Source organism: Sciurus vulgaris (assembly GCF_902686455.1).
Source record: "Sciurus vulgaris genome assembly, chromosome: 6".
In the NCBI taxonomy this organism is placed as follows: Eukaryota; Metazoa; Chordata; class Mammalia; order Rodentia; family Sciuridae; genus Sciurus; species Sciurus vulgaris.
In genome coordinates, this window is record NC_136466.1 from 120,319,622 (window position 1) to 120,341,546 (window position 21,925).

A 21,925-nucleotide genomic window follows, 5' to 3' on the forward strand; every position below is an offset into this window, starting at 1 on the left:
GTCTCGTCTGGTAGCACATCTGCCAATATAGTTCAGTTAGAAAAGTTACTGGTTTTCCTGTATTTGCTTTCAGTTGACTACAAATTACTAAATCAATTCTTTAATTCTCTATTGGAGACTTCTCTCAAAATGCAATTTTAAGTATTTTGAGCATTTCAGGATTTTGTGAGACCACATCTTTAATCTAAGTACTTAAATGTTCCATTGAAAGGATCGTGAGTGTCATCTTAATTCTTTTGAGGGGTCTTTTACAAAGACCTGACAGGGCTGGGCTATAGCTCAATGGTAGAGTGCTTGCCTAGCATGTATGAGGTACTGGGTTCCATCCTCAGCATTACATAAAAATAGATACATAAAATAAATGTATTGTGTCCATCTACAACTAAAAATATTTTAAAAACGTATTTGAAATAAAGACATGACAGCTATAACTTTGGATTGATCTACATACTGAGACTTTTTCTGGCATCCTGGTTTTGATCTGTTTCCTAAGGTTATTTATTTTAATGTTATTTTTATTTGTTTAAAACGTTTATCATTTTTCATTTCTAAAATTTATTGGCTAACTATAGGGTCTCTATTTTGGTTAAATAACTTAAGCTTATTTATGAGTTTGTTTTTCTTTTGATGTCTTGTTAAATGAATCTAGTGATAAAAAACCTGCACTTTCGACATCTTTCTTAAAAATCTACAGTTCAAGTTCAATAGCTAAAATTATTTTCCCTGCAGATTGTTATAATTGAATTATCAATTATTTAGTCACTACATAACATGAGTCACATTTTTGTAGCCTTCTATAATAATTTATTATCACTCAACATCAAGTCTCAAAACTAATTAAGTATATTTTAGAATTTTGTTAGGGCAGAAATATTTTTTTCCAATCATTTATTAATCTTTATTTGATTTTAAGCATTTATTCAGATGGTCAACTTAGTAATCATTTGTTAGTTATAAGGATGCAAAAATCTTTCTACAGGCAATATTATTATATTGGTTATCCATTGTCACAATGACACTACATAAAATCATCCCAAAATTCAGTGGTGAAGAATATTATTTATTCCTTTATGTCTGTGGATCGCCTGGGAATTTTTCAATCAAAGTTGGTTCAGGCTGGTCTTGGCTTTAAGTTGCAGGTTAGCAATATCAGGTTCTTCCTATGGTGATGGAAGAAATATAAAGGTATTTCAACTCTCTTCTTCTATCGAGTGTGACACTAATCATTGGACATAGCAAGTCACATGGCCAAGCCCAAGGTCAAGTAATGGGAAATCTGACTCTATCACTAGAATGAGTAATTGCAGATTCTATAGAATTTGACTGGATCTGAGGGATGAGGATAGGGTGAATAAGAAAATGTTGGAGCCAAGAATTCAATATATCACAGTAATATAAATAACATAGCAGAAAACACAACTGGATCATAAAATAGATAAACCAGTAAAAATCTCCTTATGCTTCCAGATCCCAAGTTTATCACCAGGAGGTATTCAAATAAAGAAGTTAATGTCAAATGAAGAGGGGCTGTCTCAGGACTTCTGACAGTTGAATGGACTTCTTTCAAGACTAGCATTACATACATATTTTAAAAATTAGGATGGCATGGAGAGAAATAAAAGGAATATAAGACCACTTCATTTGGATCAGGTTTATGTTATTCTTAACCTTATGCAGTTGTAAATTATGAGAATGGTACACTCTAGGCCTAAGCATGAGCACTGTCCCCAGTTACAGCATTTGGTTTTTCTGTTCTAAGCAAATTCTATAAAGATGTTTCACATTTTCAATTGAATTCAATTTTTAGGATAATTTTAGTTTGATTTCTATAAATTTTCTGACTAAAGATGTGCATTTTAAACTCTGGGAAACTTTTTTTGTTTGTTTTTCAGGAGCGTATAAAAAAAGATATCATGAAAGTAAAATGAAAAAAAAGAATTCAACTACCTTAAAGAAGGATCAAAAGAAAAAACTCAAAGAAATAAAGTAAATAAAAAGCAACAAGAAAGATGGTACATTTTAAGCGAAATATCAATAATTACATTAAGAAAATATCTAAATTTATCTATATAAAGGCAAGGATTTTCATAGTGTATAAAAAGCAAAACATAATTATGCCCTCTACAAGTAACCTACTTTAAATATAAATAAATATATAGGTTAAAAGTAAAAGGATGGGAAAAGACATAAAATACAAACACTAATCTGACACATGTTGGAGTAATTTTATTATCCAATTAGTCTCAAAACAAGATTATTATCTGAGATGAAGAGAATTATCACATAATAATGAAGAGGTCAATTCACAAGAAGATATGGCATTGCTAGATGTGCATGGACTTTACAATGGAGTCTCAAAACAAATGAAGCAAAAATAAAGTTAATTTTAAAATCCAAAAATTTAGATGCTTCTTCTCTAGTAAGTGATAAATGGACAAAACCTGCCAACCTAAGTACCATGAACATCATGCCTCATCTGACCTCTACGAACACTCATTAAGGAACTGCATTCACAGTCTTCAAGGATACATGGAACAGTCAGCAAGCTGAGCCATATTCTAATTCTAATGCCTACAACATGTTTACCTATTAAAAATTTAATGATGCAAAATATTTTCTCAGTAATAAAGATGTCAGATTAATATGAAACAACACAATATTTGTAAAGCCTTCATATGTTGGGAAATCAAACAATTATGTGCTTTTAAATAACCCATAAAATGAGAAATAAATTCAAAAAATAGAAAATATTTTAATTGAATGAAATTATAATGCAACGTAGTAAAATTTATGGAAAGCAACAAATGTAGTGTTGGCAAAGATCTGGAACTCACATATATTATAAATGGAAATGCAAAATTGTACCATCATTTTGGGAAAGTATTTTAGTTTCCTATAAAGTTGAACGAAGACTTAATCATAAGACCCAGTAGCCACACTCCCAAGTACCTCCCCAAGAGAAACCAAACCATTGACAAAGGAATAATGCACTTAAGTTTATTTTAAAAATATTAGTTAATGATTATCTTCATTGGCTAATTGCTATGGTGGGGTTTTAGTAAGAGCTGTTCAAATAATTAAAATACTTTTAGCACTTGAAATTCCTATATGTATTAGAGCATGTCTGACATTACTTGCCAATAATAACCTTTTTCTGAACACGTCTACCAAAGGAGTTATGCTAGATTGCAAGTGAGTCATTTAGCCTTATGGTTATCAATTCAACATACATTTGACCAATTATCCAAGTATATAAAATCTATAAATAGCTATTGATATGAGCTATGTACTATGTTATTTCAAGGAGGTTTACTGTACATGTTTTCTATGGCTTAAGAAAGAAAATAATATTAATAAAAACATTTCTGAAAAATAAATCCAATATTTTGTAATTCCATTCATCTGGGAGGGAAGTATATTCTACAGAACAAGATCTGATTATTGACTTTAAACTTGATGTGATTTACATTTCATTAGGCCTTTTTCCATCAAGTGTCAGCTTTAATTATAGAAAAGTCTACATAAAAATATAAAAGTTCTCATATGTCCTACAGTTCACTATACATATAAGTATATGGTAGCCAAGCTATCAAGTACCTGTAATATTTGATAATGTCTTTTGATTGGTTTAATAATTAATTACTTTGTACCAGGTTTATTTTTAAATACCCTTCTTTTAGTTTACCTCTACACTAATAGAATTGGCTTTTTAAAAATAAAAATTTAGTCTCTCAATGGAAAATTTTCTCCTTTAAACCACCAATATTTGTGGAGCAATCTGTAGGAAAATTAAGCATACCAAATTCACTCCTAAAAATATTCTGTATTTTCAGTATCTTAAAAAGTACTATGTTGTAGTATAATTCCCTGTATTATCTTTTTAAATCAATAAATGCTGACCTCCTACTAAGATTAGTACTGACTTATAACAAAGTATATAAAGTGAATCCCGACTGAATATTTAGCCTTTGTTTTTTTCACCAGCGATGAAGTTGTTGAAAAATTGCTTAACCAAAACCAGAATTCCTTCTCTAATTATAGATCCACACATAACGCTTTAAGAAAAACACATTGTCTTCTCTTATAATTTATGAAGGCATAGAATAAAGATCAAAGGACCTTTGTGAATAAGCCATTTAAATAAATAACGTGCATTTAATACTACCCTATAATGGTTTAAATAATATTAAAATCCAGTAAGTTATTTATTCAGGTTGAAATTAATGGCATGGTGATGTCATACCTTTTGTCATACACAGGATTCCTGATAAATGCAAATACACTAAAACATAAATAAATAGAGTTCTTTCCTTGGAAATGCTGATTGTGGTATGCAATGCCCTGATTTCTATAAATATCTCCTGTGTGATTGTTATAAAAAATGATAGTATAAGGTATGATTATGACATTTTAAAAATTAGCACTGAAGATATGGGTCATTCAGGGCCAGGCACAATGATGCATGCCTGTAATTCTAGTGGCTTGGGAGGCTGAGGTAGGAGGATTGCAAGTTCAAAGCCAGCATCAGCAATTTATAGAGATCCAAAGCAACTTCATAAGACCCTGTCTCCAAATAAAATATGAAAAGGGTTGGGGATGTGGCTCAATGGTTAAGTTCCCTGGGTTCAATCCCTGGTACAATAAAAGGGGGGTCATTAATGTATTATAGATAATAATGTAATATAAATATTTCTGCCACCTCTATCCAGGTTCCATTTGCACCCAGAGAAGTAACTACAATATGAAATTTAATCCTGTAATGACCTATAAAAATGTATCTGTCCATCAGTCAACAATAACTGTGACTAAATATTGTGTCTAAATATTCATTGGTATGAATCTTGATGCCATTTTAATTTACATAAAATGTCAAATCCACCAGCATGAGGTAAAAATAATATTTTTTTTCCATGCAGCATATCCACTGATAGCACTTGGGGGCCAAGCAAGGTTTTGAAATGTTTAATTTACTACTTCACCAAACAGAACTTGCTTTTCCTAATAGCCCTTGCTAGAAAACAATACAAATCTTATCACATGGCAATTCCTCTTATGCATAGTGTCAAGTGTGCCACTATTGGAAAGGTGCATCAGAACTCTGGGGACATCTACACATACTCCCATAGTTCTGTCTGAATTCTAGGAATGTGCTGCAGTACAGGAACAGAAGATGGCAGTCAGCACGCTGGATATGTAAGCACTGCTACATGTAGAATTTTAAAACAGGTGATGTTAACCAAAAGCAGGATATTTGAACTAATATTTGGTTTCAGGTATCAAAGCAATACAGGAAACAAAGGGTAAAGAAGGTTACATACCTGGGAGTTTCAGCACAAATCAATGGAAAAAGTAAACTTTAGCCACTAAGATGGTATGAAATACAAAATTACCAGCATTTTACAGCATATTACACTTGCAGATTCACCATGTAAGTAGAAGAAAAAATATTTACTGGTTATTTCTGATGATAATGTTTACATTTTAGACAGTAGAATGTAAATTAAAACTAAAAATCTATTAAAACAATGTGAACAACTCATTAGAATATAAAATTCACAGATCTTATTTTTGTACACTTGGCAATTACTTCAGTATTATCTTGGATTATTAATCATACAGAAGAAAGTCATTGGTTTCAACATTAAAATTATAATAAAAATAGAATATGAAAATAAAAGAAGATAAGTATGTATTATATGTCCATTGTAATTTTTTTTCTCCTAAAGTGGGTTTAAATTATTGGAAAAATATCAGAGACATGAACATTAAATAGTCATGTTTTCAGACAGTCTCACCACTGTGTTCATATGGATTCACTATCAGGACAAGTCAGAAACACTTTCATTCATCAGCAGGCAATGTTTCAAGGATTAGCTGTGTATCATAGTCATTAGCTGTTCTGCATACTATCGGACAGAGAATTATTAGTGCAGGCTGTATTCTTGTTTTCCATTGCTTTTTTAAAAGTAGCAGTAATTGCTGGATAGAAATTTTGTCTTATTAGGTATAATTAACTTTCATGAGATTTCTGTCTTTCCTCTTGTCAGAATTGTGTAATACTGAAGACTTTTAGCTTTTTTTTTTTTTTTTTTTCTTGCAGTGCTGGGGATCGAACCCAGGGCCTTGTGCTTACAAGGCAAACACTCTACCAACTGAGCTGTATCCCCAACTTCTGAAAACTTTTATTTTGAAATGAAAAAAAAAAAAAACAACCCTCAAAAGCACATACAAATGATTCTCATTTTGCATATAATTTTTGGAATAAATAAATGTAGTGTAAAATGTCTTTTGTTAGATATAGAGTTACTGTGTCCTTTCCAGTTACGGCAATATTTTCATATAGGATTCTTAGCATTTTCTGCTTTAAAACATGTACTGGTTACTAGGTTATCCTCTCATGGCTTCCCATGGATAACTGCATCTATCCTTTTATTAAAAACATAGCTTCAAGGTCCTTGATCTTCACTTAAAATGTGGCACCTTATTCTAGCAAAGGAGTTAATCTGCACTTTCATGCCAAAGGAAATTTTCTTTGCACAAGAATAAGGGTGGGGGGAAGAATAAAGGGGAAGTCCAGAATGGTGTTTTTTGTTTTTTTTTTTTTTTTTTTAATTTATGTAGTAGGAGTGTTTTATTGGGTATTTTCCTGATCTAAACAGAATATCCAATATGAGTATCAAATCTCCTCTTTTTTTTTACATTCTGGGTAGAGAGTATTTTATTTTTTATTTATTTATTTTTTAAATAAGACCTTTTATTTATTTATTTGGCAGGACTGGTCAGAATGGTTCTTTTAAGAATAAAATATCTATGGTTATGTTTTAGTTAGCTTTTCATTGCTGTGATCAAAAGACCTGAAAAGAACAATGCAGAAGAGAAAAAGTTTATTTAGGCTCACAGTTTCAGAGGTTCAATCCATGATTAGCTAACTTTATATCTCTGGACCCAAGATGAAGCAAAACATTGTGGTGGAAGGGTATGGTATAAGAAAGTAGTTCAGGACATGGAAACCAGGAAGCAGAGAGAGAGAAAAAAAAGAGTGAGAGAGCACTGCTCACCAGGGACAAAATATGAATCACATCAGTGGATTAATTCATTGGATGGGAAACTGGATAAATATATGGAACATATCCCCTTGCACAAATTAATGACTAGTACTAGAGTTTTCCTTTAGGAATGGCTCTTTGCGTGGAGAAAGACCTAAGAATCTTTTGGTGGCTGGAAGATTTAGTTCTGAGAGGGAGATTACTCAGAGATGAGGAAACAAAAGAGATGACCAAATTGATCTTTACTTAAAATTCAAAGGATTCTGGAGATAGAACAAGAGCAGAAAAGACTGAATAAATTGGTGAAACTTGCTAAATAGCATTGACCTTGGAGCTTTTAATAAACTACTGTAAATTTGGCCAGGGGAAACTTTTTAGGATGTGGGTGGCTAAGAGAATTCAATATTTAAAATGTTAATCTTCAAATTATTGGCAGATTTATGATGCAACTGCCTTCGTTTTCTCAAAATTTTAGTAGAGTGACATATACTACTAATAATTTGTTGAACCTATACTATGAACCAGGTAATGTATTAGGTAAGCACTTCCAGTTATTGTCCCATTTAATTAATATGAAACATTATTAGTAAGTTACATATTATCCTTATTTTAGGTAGAGAGTTTACATAAAGTCCCTGTGATAGTACAGCAGAGAACAGAGGGTGAGGAAATGAAGTGTAGATTATCCCAAAGTCATGCCTTCTTGGACTTCAGTGTAGAGGAATCAGCACAGCAGGAGGGCAGGCAGTGATTTGGAATTTCTGGAAGGTTATCAGTGAGACAGTGGAAAGGCATCAAAACATAAATTGTGGAACTGATTTAAGAAAATCATGAAAAATTATCTCTCCCCCCTAAAAATACTAGGAGATGACCTTTAGAAAGTAAAGGTGGAAATGGATGACATCTGAGTTAAGACTACAATAGTATTCTAAAGGCAAAATAGAACTAACTGGAATCCACAGGGACTAAGTTCATTCTTTTAAAAACTATCACATTTTTTTCTTGGTTTTTAAAACAGTCTTTTGGACAGTCCCTTAGAAATTGCTTGGATTTGGGGGAAGGCACTCTTGAATTTCATCCTTGACTTTTCTATTTAATAATTTTGTAGCCTTGATCAAAATGTTTTCCTTTCTCAGCTTTATTTTCTTCCAAAAGCTACTTTCTTATTTTGTTATGAGCTTTCGATGGAATGAAATATATATATACGCACATACTTCATAACAAATATATACAGTATATATATTATATATGTGTAATTCAAAAGATTCAAGAATAATAGTTTTCTCCAGAAGTATTTTCTCAAAACATATTCTAAAATAAACATGAATATCAGACAAATTAATGTTAATGCATCACTATTGCCTAATCCCCAGAGTCTACAGTTTTTTCATTTGCCTGAAAAAAAAATTAATAGCTTTATTCAGGTATAATTGACATACACTAAATAGATATTTAAAGTGTAAAGTTTGATGTTTTAACATCTGTACACATCTATAAAATTATGACCATAATCAAGAAAATGAACATTCATATATATCATGACCCAAATTCCCCATCCTCCCTTATAAACCTCTCCCTATATATAGTCTCCCTATAGAGTACTCTTTATTTCAAAGGAGTCGGGGAGAGGAGGAGATGTCCATTTCCTCCAAATCCTCACTAAAAATTAATATGATGAGTCTTTTTCATTGTATTCACTCAGATATTTAGTTGTATCTCATTGTGGTTTAATTTGCATTTTCCAATTTACTAATGATGCTGAGCATGTTTTATTGTGCATATTTGCCATCTGTGTATCTTCTTTGGTGAAGTTTCTATTCAAATCATTTATTTGTCCATTAATTGCATTATTTTATTAATATTGAGGTTTGAGGATTCTTTATATATTCTAGTACAAGTCTTTTATCAAAGATTTCTCCCAGACTGTTTTTAATTGACTTAACAAAGCTTTTAATTCTGACAGACTAGTTTATCAATTAGTTATTTTATGAATAATGCTTTTGATATTTTATCCAAGCAATCTTTCCCTACACATAGCTGCAGAATATCTATAGTTTCAGGTTTTAATCTTAGATCTATGATCTATTTTGAGTTAATACTTATATATGTTGTGAGGTATAAAGCAATATTCATTTTCTAAAAATATGAATATATTCAATTGTATGCACACTCATTGAACATGCTATCCATTTATTGAAGAACATTTGTGAATTTGTAAAAATCAATTATTCATATCACTTCTGGACTCTTTATTAAGAAGCCCCTTGATCTAATTTTTTTTTTTACCTCAACACCACTACGACACAGTTGCTTTATAAGTCACGAAATGAGACAATGTTAATACTCCAGTTGTCCTTACTCAAGGCTATAGTGACTATTCTAAGTCTTTGACCTATGAATTTTAGAAATCAGTTTATCAATTAATACCAAAAAAGAAGCCTAATGAGATTTTGACTGCGGCGTTGTTAAATCTGTGTATCTTTTTGGGAAAAATGACTTTTTATTACTTTATTATAGATATACATAATATTGGGGTTCATTTTGACATAATTATATAAGTATGGAATATAATTTGTTCCAATTCATTCCTCAGTATTTCCCATTCCCTTCCCATTCTCCCTCCTCCTGTTCTCTTTCCTCTACATCACTGATCTTTCTTCTATTTTTAGTTTTAACAACATTGAGTCTTCCAACATGTTTTCATTTTTAGCTTTTTAAACTTGCCTCCACAATATTTTCTAGCTTTACATGCAGTTTTTGTCAGATTCACCCCTAAGTATTTCACATTCTTTAATGTGATGATGAATACCATTTTTTTTAAAAAATTTAATTCATGTTGTTTGCTACTAGGATATGGAAATACATTAGTTGGTATTAATCTTATATCCTAAAACACTGTTGAACTCAGTAGCTCTGGTAGCTTTTTAATTTTATTTCAACAAATTTTCTACACAGATAATTATGTCATTCATGAATATAGTTTTGATTTTACTTCATTTACAATATGGTTTCCTTTGAAGCTTTTTTCTTGCCTTAAAGCACCAGGTGAACCTTCCTGTACAATGCTGAATAGGATTTTTCTTGAGAGTAGAATCCTTGACTTGTTCTCAGTCACAGTGGGAAGGCATTCATCTTTGCCATTAAAGATGGTGCCACCTGTGGGCTTTTTGCAGATGTCCTTTGTTAGGTTGAGGAAGTTCCCCTCACTTCCAAGTTGCTAAGAGTTTTTATCAGAAATAAATGTTCAATTTTGTCAAAGGCTTTTATTCTATGTAGGGTAAATTATCATACAGTTATACTTTTTAACTTGTTATTAAGGTGAATCAGAAAAATGTTGTTCAAGTATTAAAGTAACTGTATTACTGTAATAAATCCAACATGACTATAATGTTTTATTTTTGATATATTGTTGGATTCCAATTTTCCAATAATCTAATTAGAATGTTTGCTTGTATATTCATGAGAGAGATTGTTTTGCAGCTTTTCTTTCTTATAATGTCTATTTGATTTTGATATCAGCATGAGACTGGTTTCCAAGAATGTCTGAGGAGTAATCATCAAGAAATGATTACTGAAAGGATTTGTGTAGCACTGGTATTATTTTTTAGAATTAAATAGCTGTTAAAATTCACAGGTATGACTATCTAGTCTTGTTGTTTACTTTTTATTTATTAATTTATTTTTGGTGGGGCAGGGATACTAGGGATTGAACCCAGAGGTGCTTAACCACTGAACAACATCCCCAGTCCATTTTTAAAAAAAGAAATTTGAGAGAGGGTCTCATCTCGCTAAATTGCTTAGAACCTCAGTAAGTTGCTTAGGGCCTTGCTAAATTGCTAGGCTGATTTTGAACTGCAAGCCTTCTGCCTCAGCCTTCTGCCTCAGCTTCCAAACAGCTGGGATTATAGACATGCGCCCCCGAGGCTAGCCTGTAATTTATTTTATAGGAAAATTTTACCTACAAGTTTACTGGAATTTTCTGTACCAGAGATTGAACACAGGGGCACTTCACCACTTTCATTTAATGCCTAAATGAAATGTTAGTGTCTTTCAAGGAATTCATTTCTTAAAAACAGTTTATGAACATGCATTACGATCAAATAACACATTCTTTTATCCCTTCTCATTTCTTCAAATATATATAGCTGTCTCCTCCAAACAAACTCTAATAAGTATCTTGCACACAGTTTCATTACTTCAAACAATGCATTCCCATCTGCTATAAAAAAAGAAGTCCTGGAAATTTCATGTTAGAAATTTGTTTATGGCATTTTATTATCCTTCTTTAAAAACTGTGTACTCTCTACTGATGTCAAATTCCCAATGCTGGTAATTTGTGTCTTTTTTTTTTTTTTTTTTTCTGATCAGCATGGCTAGAAACTCATCAGTTTTATTGATCTTCTCAAATACTACATTTTGCTTTTATTAAATTTTCCCTACGAATTTTGCTGATTTCTGTTTCGTTGATTTCCCACATGATCATCATTGTTTTCTTTCTTCTGTTTATTTTATATTAAATTTATTTTTCTTTATCTGGTTTCTTAAGTTGTCATCAGAAGTCATTGTTTTGAGATCTTTCCTACTTTGTAATGTAGGCACTTAGTGCTGTAAATCCAACAACCACCCCCTTATGCTGGAACCCTACCATTTTTATTCTGTTCAGAAAACTTATTTTTCCTTTGATTTCTATTTGGTTCTTGTATTATTTGGATATCTGTTATTCTGTTTCCAAAAATTTGGGGATTTTCAAGTGATCTCTTTATCAAAACCTGATTAGTAATTTAGTGCCATTTTAATAAAAGAACATACTTTTTATGACTTAAATAATTTTAAATTTATTCAGATATTTTTATGGCCGGAATATACCCCATCTTGGTAAGTGTTTCATTTGAAAAACGTATATATTCTGCTGACATCTGAATTGTTCTTATAGTTGTCAATTAGGTCAAATTGGCTAATGCTATTATTCAAATCTTCTATATTCTTGCTAGTTTTATAAGCACCTGTCCTATCAATAGTTAAGACAACAATGTTGAAACTGCTGGCTATAATTGCATATTTATGTCTCTGCAGTTCTAGTAGTTTTGCCTCACTTATTGTGAAACTCACATTTGTGATGGTTATATCATTTAATTAAATTGACTTATTCATCATTATGAAATGACTTGTTCATCCCTACTATGTGATATTACCTTAAATTGATGCTCATCTCAGTTCATGTAAGATGTTATCTCCCCTCAAGTCACTCAACAGAATGAACATTCTCCACTGAAGATCTCCTTCTCACTCTTCCTGGGAAAGACACCACACCAATCCAGTCATTCTTCCACCCCTCCCACCCTCACCTCTACCCCACCATAGATGTCTTCCTCTTAACACTATGGGACTTCAAACTTCCAGGCTGGGCTACCCACATATGCACACTTTTTTCACCTTGCTCTTTCACAGCTATCCATTCCTGTGCAGTCCACTTTCTCAGTCCACCCTTCTCAGTCTTCAGTAGTCCTCCCTATCAATTTTTTAATGTAGTCACCTAAGCCAAGTTGACCTTGCTGGAGGATGTGCCCCTGACACCACTTGGACTCCCACGTGGTACCGACATTCTACTAAGCAAACAGACACCTCTTAAACCCAATTGATCTGACTTCTTTTCTTCAGATATTATGAATTCTGTGTCATCAACCCAGTTGGATGCCCACTCTGCTGAGTCTAAATGATGACTTCTGATAGAGTTTGTCAGGAGAGAAGAGAAAGGGGAGAAGAGGAGGAAGAGGAAGACCTAACATGCATTTTTCACACTTGGCCAATTTCCTTCCTACATATTATTCATGGCAAGAGATAATAGTTTTTTAAGGTATTTGTAACAAGGCATACCATATGTATAAGTATATTTTAAATGCACGGTAAATGTATGGCATATCATAACATACCTCAAATGCCAAGTAGTTGAACAATGGTAACTTTCATGAGGAAAGCAATGACCAAGTAATAGAGTTTAGCACTGGATTGGGAAAATTTAAACCAGCATTGACAAAGGTAACTGCATCCTTGAGGGCAATAAGGATGTGTAGCAGTGAAAAAAACTGAATTATGAAAAAAAATTTGTTTTGTTGACTTCGTTGTTATTATTTTGTTGTATTATTGCTGATATTGCTGATATTCTTGTTGAAATTTATATTGAGTATTTCTAAGTAAACCAGCATTCAAATCAAGTTTTTATATTTCTGTTTAGATGAATTAGACAAGATTTTTAATAATCTTATAAATTAATCATGTCATTTGTAGTGTGGATAATGAGAACTATTTTGTAAGACTCTTATGATCATTGAATCATAGATTACAAAGTACCTAGAACACTATAGACATTGAAGAAATAGCAGTTCCTTTCTTGCTCTCAGTACCCCATGTGTTTCCTTATCTGTTAGGAATATTAAGATTTGGAAAACACTTCATTTTAATAAATAATGCTGTACTTAAGAAATGTCAATTCACTCTTTCTTCCTCTGTTGCAATTGTAATCCAAATGAACATTAAAGTGACAGATGCTCTGAGAGACTACCCAGATTGATAGTCAGTTAAGAGGATTGTGGCACTAATTAGGAAGAAAAAAATTTTTAATTAAACATTTGGTGAACAGTCTATATTCATGGCAAAGTTTTTTAAAGGAACAAAATAAGATAACCAAAACAATTTTCCTACCTACCACTTTGCCTCAGTCATACTAATAACTTTTCCAGAGATGAAAATTCTTATTTCTGATATAAATAATTTTGTATACAATTTTAGCAATCAATAGCACAACATACTAGTATTCTATATCTTGATTATTTTTTCATTTAACAATATATTACAGAAATGATTATATTTCTTCCCATGACTACAAAGTAGTGTATGGTATGAATGTAGCAGAATCTGTTAATCACTCACTTCATGATGAAATATAGGAAACTTCTATCCTTTTTTAATGTAAATATTCTCCGAATATATTTCCTTATATGCGCAAATTTTTCTTAGTAATACAATTACATTAGTATAAAATGTAATTGTTGGTTAAATGCAGATGAACACTAATATCCATACATGTTAGGAATTGCATCCATAGAAGTTCTGCTAGTTTATGTTCCACCAGCATTTTCAAGTGGAAAGTTTTCTACCCATGCCAAACTATGTCACAGTTGTTTACCCGTGCCACTCTTTTAAAACTTTGTGCTTTTTTTCTGAGTAGGTTGAATTGTGCCTATTTCCCTAAGTCTAAGCCATTGGTATTGCCTTTCCTTTGAACTTCCTGTTCACCTGTATGTGGTTATGGACTGTTTTGTCATCAGTATGTTGAAGTTGCTGATATATTAAGAAAAAATGGTGTTTATTTATACTATGATTGATGGACAATTTTCTCAGATTTTTATTTGTTCTTTTGACAGTTTTTCCCACCTATATGAACATTTTTTCTACAATGTATTTTAATTTCTCTCATATTAGAAAAGCATTCACGTTCTGCAATCATAAAAAAAAAAAACAACTCACATGTCTTCTAGTCATGCAAACACACTTAGCTTGGGGGCTGGGCATATAGTCTTTATTCCAAGTGGCCATGTGCCTATTTAAAATTTGGCAATTCTTTTATTAAAGAAAGAATAGAATGACCAGTCAGCACCTAAAGTGTGTGTGTGGGGTGCACATATGTGTGTGTAATTGTATATGCATACATATGTATATAGTATATTTACATATAGCACACACATGTATAATATGTAGAATGGAAATATACAATCATATTTATGAGTTATTAAGTTTCAAAAATACAATATGATTATTAAAGTTTTTCTGTATTTACAAAATAGCTTCAGATAACATCATTCAGAGTTCCAGAACTTTATTTATAAATCAGACAGAGTTGGTGTGGGCTTGTTTGAAATAGAACAAAGGATAAAGGGATCTGCAAATGATGCCTTCCAATAGGTTTGTAATTTCCTTCCACAGCAGGTTAATGGATCCCTGCAAACATTGGCCCTATGGAAAAGACCACTAAGATGGGATCATCTGCTTCCCACACTTTAAGCCACAGGGAGTAGTTTTGATTGCAGAGACGATGCATGGTAGAAAATGCAATATAAAAATTAATGAGCTAGGGGAGTGTTTATTTGGCAAGAACTTCCTGGGAAAACACCAGTGATATAATCGAAACAATAATTTAAATCTTGTAATCTTGGAAATACCATGTTGAACTCTGCTACTTCTGTTAGGATATTAAAAGCTGAGTCCCAAAGCAAACTAGCTCCTCTAACCCCAGAACCTCATGCAGCCTGTTTCTGTCAGTTGTAAATGAGTAACAACCCCTTCCTATGTTTATAATAGTCTTCCTCCATATGGAAATCCTCATTTATAAGAGTTTTGGTGAGAAAAAGTGAGGCTTTAAGACACACTGACTCCTTGTGAAATCACAGGGAGTTTGGAGAGTGGGAAAGAAGGAAAGAAAAGATAGCAAAGTAAGACACCATGCAAACAATTGACACTAAAGTTCCATGAATATTTTCTCTGTGACATTTTCCTATCTCTAATGACCTCAGAATATACCTGAAGTCAAAAAGATGAAGAAAAATTCCTAGAAAAAAGTCTCCTAAGATCATTCTTTGACAGTTTACATCAGAAATTCATTGGCTAAAATGACATATTGTTTCATCAGGAGAAAAAAAGTTTAGAGAAAACTGGGATTTTAGCCATTACTCAGACCTATTAAATTCTACCTCATGCATGTGTATTTCATGTCCTGGAAAGATTGTAAGACTCTGGAGACATCATGCTGCCAAAGGAGACAGCATGGCCCTGCCTCTGTGCTGCCAAGTCACTAAGTATGCCAGACCTCTTTCCTTCTATTGTTCTCAAAGTTCTGTCCATCAGGAGTTTAGCTCACCTCCTTACTAGTTATCAGGACTATGTTCTCTTTATTCCTTCTCCCACCCCTACTCCATACCAATTTGTAATGCTTACATGATGTTATGCTAGTTTTCAAGTGTTCTACAAAGAATGCGTGGGGTGGGATACCTGGGTCCCGGCGTGGTTGATTTCTCAGTAATCCCATACCTCTTCTTTAAACACAATCCAAAAGAAGAGAAATACTGACTCCCTTTCTAAACAGCCAAGCCTGCCTATTTCTAAAGAAAGCCACAAAGTCTGCTGGCAAGCGCCAGTATAATGGGTCATGGGACTGAATAGAGAAGCGAGAGCTAGCGCGGAAGCAGTGAGCCCAGGATCTTCTCCAGAACCTGCTGGCAGAGCTTGCCATGTTCAGCAGTATGTGAAATTGGGACTAGGAAGAGAGTCATCTCATTCATTTCCTTGCATCTATTCCCAATTGGTCCCCTGCGAGCTAGTTTTCATTCCTACTGTTCCAAATGCTCTCCAAATCTAATACAGATCCAATGTTTTCTTTCTTTCCTGTTCATCTTCCTTGATATTTCTGCAGTCCTGACTCCATGCATGGTTGATTGCCTTGCCTCTTTTCTCACCTTAAAGTAACTTCTACTATAGCAATAGGCATGATGTTCAATGAAAATTGTGACTAATTACTGTGTCTTTACATGAAGATATGATAGGTAAGAGTCTAAAATGAGGGTCCCAGGCAAGATGCAAATTTTCAAAAAAAAATTTAGAAACAAAATTTAAAACTCATTATCTAATTCAATGATTTAAATCTGGTTGTTGAATATTAGAGGAGGATCTGAGAAGGGTCATTTTAAGGAGAGATACTTGTATTTTTTTGAGTACAGTCTTTCCATAACCGGTAAACAGACTTGACAGAGAAAGGTTAAAGTATTGCCTAGTTGTTGGATATTGAGAACAGAAGAAGATGAGGGATTCCCAAAGGGGGGAAAACATTCCCCAAGGACTTCACAAAAATCTTTATACAATAGACTTAGCTGAAACATCTAAGACTAAATGCTTGGGTACTCATCATCCATTTTTCCAAGTCATCATCCATTTTTCTCTCTTTTCTCTTTTTCCTTCCTCGTCTCCATGTGCCAGCTGGGTGGGGTGTGGAAATACTAGCAGAAAAAGAAAACTTGCCAAGCATATACCCTTTTTTCCATTGTAGTATTTTTTTTCCATTGTAGCATTTCTTTTTTCCCTTGTAGCATTTTTCCAAGTCACTGATGATTGAACCTAGTGTGTTTTACCACTGAGTCACATCCCCTGTCCATTTTATCATTTATTTTTTATTTCGAGGCAGTGTCTTGCTAAATTACTGAGGTTGGACTTGAATTGACATCCTCCTTCCATAGCCACCCAGTTCCCTGGGATTATTACAGGTGTGTGCGACCGTGCCAGGCCATTGTAGCATTTCTAGTATACTGCAATGCTTAGCTAAAGGAAGTGGAAAATAATGCTTTGCTTAATTCCACAACTTTGACATTCTAATTCCTAAACTAAAACAGCGTTCTGTGATACCAGAATGATTGGGGGGAAAATAGGATATTGCCAATGAAAAGAACGTGCACAGTTGATGAAATTTAAGTGAACCATGGGAGGCAAAAATCTGTGGAATGATCACATTCCACAAGTCATGCTTATTCAATATACAGGCACACATATTTAATAAAGACAACTTAGAAAATATAGATAAACCAAAAGACTAAACTTACCATAATTTCACCAGTGTTGGTTAATTACCACTTCTATATATCTATATACCACATACTCTATACTATATACACACACCCACATACACAATACTTTCCATACTACTGTGTAATGTGCTTTTTCCTTAATAATACGGCATGATTATATACCTAAAGCTCCAAAAACTGGACAAGGTCTTTATGCTTTACACTTCTATCTCAGCTGATACTTAACTGTTGGGGTCTTTGGCCACCTTGCTCTTCTCGATCAGCGACAAGGATAGGGAGCACTCCCCAACAAGGCCAGACCTGGAAAGGTAGGGCCGGCTGACCGCCGCACCCAGCCCTCCGGGTCCAGGACAATCAGGAGACCAGTCACAGCAGGAACTCGTTTATTGAGGAAATCACACAGCTTTTATGTAGGGTGAAGGCTAGGCGGGAACCAGCCAGCTTAAAGGTCAGCAAGGCACAGGGCGCGGGAGGGGTTCACGCAGGTGAGAGTCCCATAGGACTATATGGCAAGCACGAGCTGATCACGTTGGCAGAACTGTTGTTAACCAATCCCTATGGTGGTCCGATTTATCATCATCAACCTTTGAAACCGCCTTTGGGGCCTTGATCTTGCTCACTCCCAGGGAGTAAGGAGTCAGCCTGAGTTAGTTAACGTGTCATTAGTCCCAACACAACCTATCTTAACGTTTTTATTTTACATCGAATTATTTGTTAAACTGTTGTCTCTCACTTTAGAATACAGTTATAAAATGGCTACCTAATAACTCTCAACCTTGTATAATCTCCTCCTTTCTGACTATGGGTAGAATTTGTAAATATGATGACATATCTCTACCATGATTATGTTGCATTATAACTCAAAAATAGATTGTCCAAGTGGGTCTAATGTAATGACATCTGCCTTTTAAACATCGTTTTCTCTGTCAAATGGCAGAATGAAAAGTCAGATTCCAGCATGCCATGATGGGCTTTAAAGGTAGCGGGGGGGGCCACCTGACAGGGAATTGGGGAAACCTCCTAGGTCCTAGGCTGACAAGCAGCAAGAAAACAAGAATTTAGTCCAGTGACCTCAAGGAATGGGATTTTGCTAATGACTTGAACACTTTTCTAAGTAGATTCTTTCTTAGAACCTCTGAATAAGAGAGTAGCCTGGCCAGCACCAGGATTTTTGCTTTCTAAAACTCAGTTGAACTTGCACAGATTTCTGACCTACATAACTGTGAGCAAACAAATAGGTGTTGTTTCAAACTGCTAATTGCTTTTGTTCTTTTTTTTTTTTCTTTTGCCCGGCAGTAAAAAAATGATATACCCTCTCTGAAAAAGTCTTCTATAAATTCCTGAAGAGCAGGGACTTTTTTTGTTCATGATAATAAACCCAGCTGCTTGACAAAATGAATACTTGTTGAAAACACGAATTAATACATGAACTTCATGGACTTGTGAGGTAAAAGAGATAATACTAGATGAGAACTGGTAACTATAAATGATAGTGTTGATGTGCAGAATAACTTTCCAGGCTGCCACAGGTGTTATCTTTGTGCCATGTTTATCAATGACAATAGTGTCCTGGAACATTCAACTTGACCTTGACCTGGCCAAATGGGAAGGAAGCCATGATAAGTGTGGGAGGCATCTGAGGAAGAAGAGCCTGTGATAATGACTTCATGATGACCATGTATTAGGTCTGAACCCATAAATTTTCTATATGAGATCCATATCAGTTTTTAAAATGAAGCTTATGGAAAATAGAAAGCAAGGTTGCATTTATTCCTCATTTAAGATTGCTGTTAGGCAAATAAATAGAAAGTAAGAGTAGCTTGGGGGAAACTTTTTAGCCCCGGAATGCCAATAATACAATAGATGTATTAGGTATAGAAATAGCAAAGTTTGGTGCTTTCCTTGGGGGGTGGATACTGGGGATTGAACTCAGGGGCACTTGGCCACTGAGCCACATTTCCAGCTTTATTTTGTATTTTATTTAGAGATGGTGTCTCACTAAATTGCTTAGTGCCTTGTGTTGCTGAGGCTGACTTTGAACTCATGATCCTCCTGCCTCAGCCTCCTGAGCCACTGGGATTACAGGTGTGCGCCACCACACCTGGCAGTTGGTGCTTTTTATTTGCTTGTTTACAGTCAGCATTGCTTTTGAAGGAAATGAGAGATAGAATTATAAAATATATACAAAACAGTATGATTATCTTAATTTTGACTACAATGCTTAACACATTTTACTTGAGTGATTTACTGGGAAAAGTTGTCGAGCATTTTTCAATTACACATTTATACTATTCTCATATATAAAAAATCTTTATTTTGAATGATTTATGTTCAATCATAATTCAAGAGCACCCAGGTGTAGTTTATTAATTTTTGTATTGATAATTTCCAATGGATGCAGGATTCTGATTTTTCACTGCAATTTTTCAGAAATCTCAGAATACTCCATTTTATTTGAAACCAGGGAACACAAGAAAAGAAGAAATCTAAATCAAAGATTTTTCATTTCTTCAAAACACTTCCCAAATGCAGTTAACAAATCGAATTAACCATTAAAACTGAACAATCTAACAACTTGAATTTCTAGGGAAAATGTTATTGCTTTTTATCTATCACTTGGAGTTCATTTATTAAAAATCCTGCTTTAAATCATAGATGGCAATTAATACAACTCAAATAAAAATATTTTAAAAATCTAACTGGTATGGTGCCCTGATTGTCCACATTGATCTGTCCTATATACTTTAAATTTTTGATTATTTCAAGTAAAAAATTCAGGATACAGTTGAAAACAGATACGCTGTTAAACTCTAAGAGCTACACAGAAAATCTTTAGATTGTCAAGTTCTAGCAAAACAGTGTGAATTCAAAAGGTATGGAAATAGATATTTACTGGCAGCTGAATAAGAATACATCGCTAGGTAGTTGTATTTTCCTCTGATTTAGTCCTGGGGTCTCTCACTCTTTGGAGAGGGACTATCAACTCTAGCCCTGCCCTAACACAACACAATAGAATTTAATCATGGGTTTACACAGGGTATTTCCTTATCCTTCTGTATAGCCTAATACCTAAGAATGATAGTCCTAAACTAAGGCCTCAGTGTCTGACCCCTGCCCGAGTGTCCCCAGCACAAGAAGCTTGTTAATACTGGCAGATGTCCTATGCCTTTACTCTGCCCTGTATCCAGTTTGTTCTTGCCAAGACATCTACTCTCAAAAGAACCCTACCAGGAAAGAAATTACATCCAGACATGTTAGTCAACTGAGACACACAGGAGGCAATGCATGATATAATAGGAGCAGGATGCTTCGTAAGGCCCGTGGGAAGTGGGGAGCCACAAGGGCCACACATGCTCAACCAGTGAATGGGGAGCAAGAGAGAAACAAAGGGACTGTGGCGAGAGGCCTCCTGGGGTCCAGGGCATTACCAAGCAGGTTTTCAATGGGGAGTTCTCATTGGTGTCTTTAGAGCAAATCAATGCAAGTTATGTGGAGTCACGGTGAGACTGAGAACTGCTACTGATGTAGGACAGAAAAACCTGGACACCTGAGGAATTTTCAGGAAGCAGGTTTATTGACTGCAGGGTCCAGAGGGCCTATCACTGAAAAGATTCTCTAAATGAAGAGTCTAGAAATTCTTTGAACTTTTATACTTAGTGGGAGGAGGGGCTTGGAGGTTTACATTTTTGCAGAAATCTACGAAAAAGTAATTTTTTCCTTGAGTTCTCAGAAATTGCCTTTCATCTCTTTTGTAAAACAGTGAGAGGTTTTACAGGAATTACCACAAAGTAGGAGTAATATCAGCAAGTCCTTGGTTAAGCTTAGCTCTTTCAAGACAGAGCAACAGGAAACAGGCAGTTTTAACCACCCTGAGCTCTTTTTGCAGAAATTTTTTGCTGATATTCTGTTATCAAGAATAATTATGGTGAGGGTCTTCTGGGCAGGGGTCTCTGACCTGCTTTACTACAACATATTTACACAATCCATGTGGGGTGTGAGATCACTGAGCTGAATGAAGTAGGTTGTTTCTATGTGTCCTATAGGAAGATGGTCAGCAGGAGGCAGTTGCCTGATGCAGGTATCCAGCTCTACCCAATTGAGGAACTAGAAAGAGACAGATAACTAAAACTATGTCAAGGGTGGGTAGGCCCTGCTTCTGGTATAAGAAGAACCTAGACTCAGAATGGATGCCAAGGCAATACAGAATTAAGATAATTCACTACAGAGTGCTTTGATTTTTATACTTAACTGTTA